Here is a 6000-nt window from a genome sequence, read left to right on the forward strand (position 1 = left end):
TTTGTAAATAGAAATAATATAGGGCCATTAGGGGTCTAGATCTAGATCTGGGTTTATATTTTAGGTCTCATCTAGACCTAGATCTAGATCTACTCATCATCTAGTTTATTGTTTTATGTATAATTAGATATACATAATTTAGATTTAGTAGATCCCGTGGGATTTAATCCAAACCTGTGCGATGAATCTAAGATTTAAATATAAGATCCAATAGCCGAAACAGAATGTCAAATATATATAAACAGAATAAATTGAAGAAACATTCAGATCAAGATGGAATAATCTGAGAATGCGTGTTGTTGTTATATGACGTTCTGGGACCTGTTCATTAAAAGAAATGGGAAAATCCACATTGATTCCATTTTATATTACCATATGACTGGCGTGTTTGGTGCGAAATCAATATAATTCATTTTGAACCGCATGATCGTAGAATAAGAGAATTAGGTCACGTTAGAGCACCAGGTATGAATACATTAGAACAGTGTTGCCCAAACCCAAACCCTTTTGTTCCGCCAAGCCTGGATAGTTGTTCCACAAATTTCTGAAATAATTAAGTAGTAGGCCACCACGTGTATTTGCCTCCCTAAGAAATAAATAAAGTGTTCCGCTAAATACTCAGAATGTGCGAAGTGTTCCGCTAAATACTCAGAATGTGCGAAGTGTTCCGTGAAGGGAAAAGTTAAAACAAAACCACACCACTGCATTAGAAGAGTGGTAAAAACGTATGTTCATCTCGTCCCAGCGGATGCCTCTGGGTTGTACACAGGGCCGCCGCTACCTATTGTGCAATGTGTGCATTGCACGCAGGCGGCCGACTTTTGGGGGCGGCCAAATCATTATTCCAAGGTGACTTTAAAAAAAAATAGGTAAATAAAAATAATTACTTAAATATTTTACATAAATTCTAATTATTCCATTACCATATAAACAATATTCGTACATAAGAAATTATTTCTGAAACTAGAAACAAAAAAATAGAGCAGCGTACGAGGGATTCCCACAGGTTTTTTTTTATAGGCGCCTACTCATTTCTGGCCTTGAATTTTCGTGGGTTGTTTGTAATATTTGTTTTAAGTCGAATAGCCAGCACTGTAAGTAGATCTATTACTGGTGATTAAAAAGTAAATGTGAAAAATATATTCACTGGTAGGCGGGAGGGGGGGGGAGGGCGCAAGGTCCAGACACAAAGGGGTGTTATCGAGTGTGTGTGTTTCCTAGGCGGCGGTAAGAAGAGTTCAAGCGATTGATTGGTGGTTATGAAAGAGTAAAGACTTTTTTTTTTACTGTGAGCTAGATTTTGTTTAAATATCAGTTTATTTCATTACAATTAGATCATTATTTTATCTCAAGTTAAATCGTAAATAATAACAGTTGTATTGAGTTTTTGATCACAAATAATTTGTTCAAGTTATTTCAAGTTTAGTTATTTAAAAATATAAAACACTTACATCGGTTCAGTTGTACTAACTGTCTTAAGCTACAAGCCAACAACCAACCAACAACAGGGGGGGAGGGCGGCGAAAAAATGTTCAGACCCCAGACTTGACCGGAAACCTGCCGTAACTTCAACTCTACCTCTTTTCTTTTCTTTTCTTTTACTACGCTTAAAAATTACAGTTAACTTTCATGACTTTAATTTGGACTCTATACACAGTGTTTAATTAATAGAGGCTAAAAATAAAACCTAAAAAATGTGACTAAGTTTCTTTTCTTTTTTATTACATTCTAAAAAAACAAAAACAAAAAAACAAAAAAAAAAAACAAAAAAAACTGACTTCACTGTGTAAGCTTACATTGCTCCTCTTGGCACCAGCTTCTAAAGGGGGCTCGAACGAAAATGTTGTTAACTAGGGAGTCGCCACCCCGGGAATGTGAGAAACACTGTCATACTATGTTTTATTTCAAGTCATTGTTGACTTGTAATTTGGATCATTTACTTTGTTTTAAACTCAAGAAATATATTCAGCACTGAGTTGCTTCATTGTTGGATACATTTTTAGGCAACTCTGAATCTGTGTATGTCAGATGATTGTGGATACTATGCACATCTCTCCAAAATACAGTCGTGATAATTATAATGAAAGTGTACAGAACGTTGAAAAAGTTCCACTGTCAATGGATTTTGTATTTCGAGATTTTTGTGTGGATTGTGCTTCAAAGTACAATAACAAACAAGTGAACATATCCACTTCCAGACCATGTTACACTGTTGAGCAAAGTTATCGAGTTATTGTATATAGATCATGATCATTTCCGCTGTTCATTGTAACATACCCGCCGCAGCTCATCAATTATAATCGCTGCAAATATAGGAGCATAAGCGAGTAGTCAGAACGAGATCAGTTTTTAATGTTAATCACAAAGAACCAGGATGTTAGATTTCTGTAGGCATGTATATAGTGCATGGTTCATAGTTGTACTTGAGGGATACAACAACGGGGCGAATATGAAAGGAAAAATTGGAATGGTCTACAAAAAATGGATTTAAATCAAAGGGCATTTTTGGAACAGTATCCAGCTCAGTCTTAATGGAATTTTTTTTCTAGAGGAAAATAAAGGGGGGGGGGGCGGCATGTTTAATTTCGCATGCAGGCGGCCACAACCCTCGCGGCGGCTCTGGTTGTACATCACTTGAACAAGTTGCCCCAAAATGACATAGGCCACCACGATCTTTAGTTGCCCCAAAATGACATAGGCCACCACGATCTTTAGTTGCCCCAAAATGACATAGGCCACCACGATCTTTAGTTGCCCCAAAATGACATAGGCCACCACGATCTTTAGTTGCTCTTTTTTTTTGGTCTTCTGAATAAGTCCTTGTTGGAATGCAGTCGTGGATGTCACCCAAGAGCTTGCATTTCGGAGATCCCACCTACCGGATCTCTAGAGCAACATTTTACACAAAAATAGGCCGTACTATCTTGCAACAATTAACATTCGTGGAGTGTAGGTCATTGTAGGATATTACTGATTGTAGTACCCAAACCAAATCATAATGCGTCTATATCAACATTTGGTGTGCAATAAAATGTTGTTGTTTTGTTTTAAATAGGAATATCAATACACTACTTATCCAGTTAGCTAGAACAAGTCTTTCTTCCCTAGTTCCAATAGAGATGGAACGAGTTGCCCGAATCAGACACATGATACAATGACTTAATAGATATATACGTGTAATATATAAGTAATTATGTTACATGAAGTAATGTATTCGAAAAGATAATTATAGTTAAAAAACGAGACTATTCAGATAGTGCGATCTATGGGAGCAGATGATGTAAGGGTTGTCTGTTTCTATGGCCGATGGTTAACGAGGGTGTTATTTGGCAGTCACAACGACCAAGATGAAACCAGTAAAGATCATATATGATGTCGGTCAAGGGCAATCATTATACTTGGCCAGGCCAAACTTGCAACGGGGCAAACTAGGTAAATAATTAAGAAAGCCAAAGGACTTCCGGTAAATTGGGCACCAGAAAAAGCGGCCTAACAGATGAAAGGCTACCATTAAAATGGGCACTCTTTAATAATTATAATTACCTTCATTTTTAAAACAATCTGGGGCACCTTTGTTACGTCAACCATCTTTCAGCTCACCAAAAAGATTGCTTTTGCATATATATATATATATGCATGGATGCTATTTTTATATAGCACAAATTGATGTTTATAAAACCAAAAGTTAATTAATTCTAATTGGTTCAAATTAACGTTGGTATCGTCAGTTAAGAGAGAAGCATTATTTCACTAGTAATTATTTGAATGTTTTGATTTCTTTTCCAGAACACTTCAGAATGAACGGTGACATCGCTAACACTCCAGGTTGGAGCACTTAATCAAGAATGTTAAAGATTATACAATTATGTATAACGAGTTTACCCGTTTTATAACTGAAAACGTTTATTCATTCACAGAGTTTTATCGTACACATCATCGATGATGCGGACAAAAGTACTCAGAGATTATGTAAGTTTCTGCAGGCAACATGGCGTAATTGTCGGCATCACTCAAAGTGCTATAAGACAGTATGTCAGGTTTTCAAAGTCAATCTGTTTCAGTCAGAGGTTTCCCAAGAAACCTGACACACCGACCGCAGCTGGATTTCTAAAAAAAAAACAATTTTCAAATAAAACAACATCAATCTTTAATTGAAACTATCATTCAAGATTCCTAGAGAGTTGGGCAGATGTTTAGATGCTGATCCTATCCGCTTGCTAAATGTATACATAAATAAATGTAAATATATACATTTGTCATTTTCTTGTTTTGTCATGCCAGAAACTGACGGCCTCAACTGCATTCTTCCTTTCAAAACATTGCCCCAACCACTTCTAGCAATTACTATTTTGGTATACACACTTACATTCGTGGTAGTTTGCTATTTCCGCCACTTCATTTTTTCTGTCTCTTCTTGGTAAATATTTTTCATCATGGCTACATTTCCTTGAACACAAGACCTATATATATTATATCTAGGTTGGACATGGAGATCTTTTAACACTACAAAAAATGTGACAAATTTTAAAAGCGGAAAAATAAAACTGAAACAAGGCGTTGTTTTGTAAAGTAGTTATAAGAAGTAAAGTTATTTTTTCAACACTAACCTATGTAACATATCATTTAATGTTTAGATCTAGATCTAGTAATTGAATATCGAAAATAAGTGCACTCTCGTCTCATAATTATTATTATGCAATATTTATATACGTAATCTTGAATGATCTAAGTTATAAATCTATTGAAATGTAGCCTATATATGATGATTAAAATCAATAGACATGCATTATTTCGATCTAGGATTTTCGAAACATTATCTCAATGGAAACTAACAGGAAATGGCTTTGTTTCCTATTTTTGCGTGAATATATAGTTCTGTAATTAATAACCCATTTTATTAAAAAATCCGCAAAATGATTTTGCATTATTTCTAAACTTTGGAAACTAAAGATCATTACTTTTCTAAGACAGAAAATATCGATTTTCCTAGATACCTTTACCTATCCCTTAGTCCATTGGACCGTTGGGGCACCATGCAATACTCGTAGACCGGCTTTCTCCATTTCTCTCTGTATTTTGCCTTAGTTAGAACATCTTTCAATGGCAGGCCAATTCATTCTTTTGTTGTCCTCCGATCGCTTTCTCTGTCTGCCTCTTCCTCTTTTTCCTGGTACTGTACCCTGAAGGAAGGTCTTTGGGAGCCGAGAAGATATTGTAATATGGCCATAGATTTTAAGCTTGTGTTTTTTTTTTATACAATAGTTAGCAGATATAAATTAATAATCAGTGCGATTAGAAATATTTTTACCAATTGTTTTTATTTAGTTCTATTTCATGCTATTAGTTTTCTCATTGCGCTACGAACCTAGTACCTGTCTGAACCTTTTGGAATAGGAGGTATCTGTACAATCTGGGTGAATGTTACCGTGATCGTGATTGCTTTTTAAATGCATTTACAAAAACTGTTAGGGTCGATTTTGGGACAAGCCACAATACATAGTCAATTGCTGTTTATAGTAGCTTTTTTAGATTTTGAGATCATTACGTGACAGACGGACAGACAGACAACATAAAAAGTATTTGCAGCTTTATTCCTTACGTGAGAGGCCGATGTGGATCTACACTCAAAAGAAAGACATTTATATTTACATATTGTAACTTTTCTTTGGGATTGTTTAGCGACAAAAACTTTTTCTTAAACTGAATGGGAGAAAGGTCAGAACTAGAAATTCTTTAAAAGATAGGACAGTGTGAAGCAGAAGTCAATGTGAAGCAGAAGTTAATGTGAAGCAGAAGTTAATGTGAAGCAGAAGTTAGTGTGAAGCAGAAGTTAGTGTGAAGCAGAAGTTAGTGTGAAGCAGAAGTTAGTGTGAAGCAGAAGTTAAGTGTAAGTGCTCTAGAGGCACTCTAGCCCCATTGTTCTTTTTATAATATGCAAATCGCGAATCAAGCACCTCTCCAATGTCATAGTGCTGTATTTCGGTACAGTCATCTCTTCTT

General features: G+C 35.6%; 1 protein-coding gene across 6 annotated transcripts in view; it reads right to left on the reverse strand.

The window, feature by feature from the left end:
- Positions 1-313, reverse strand: part of LOC106055702 (uncharacterized) — a 42837-nt gene extending 42524 nt beyond the window's left edge. For all 6 annotated transcript variants that reach the window (XR_001215588.2, XR_001215590.2, XR_001215589.2 and 3 more), the window contains exon 1: positions 175-313. The gene's annotated coding sequence lies outside the window, so the exon portion shown is untranslated. The remainder of the gene's footprint in view (positions 1-174) is intronic.
- Positions 314-6000: the final 5687 nt, after the last annotated feature.

The sequence above is a fragment of the Biomphalaria glabrata genome, chromosome 15 (genome assembly GCF_947242115.1).
Source record: "Biomphalaria glabrata chromosome 15, xgBioGlab47.1, whole genome shotgun sequence".
NCBI lineage: Eukaryota > Metazoa > Mollusca > Gastropoda > Planorbidae > Biomphalaria > Biomphalaria glabrata.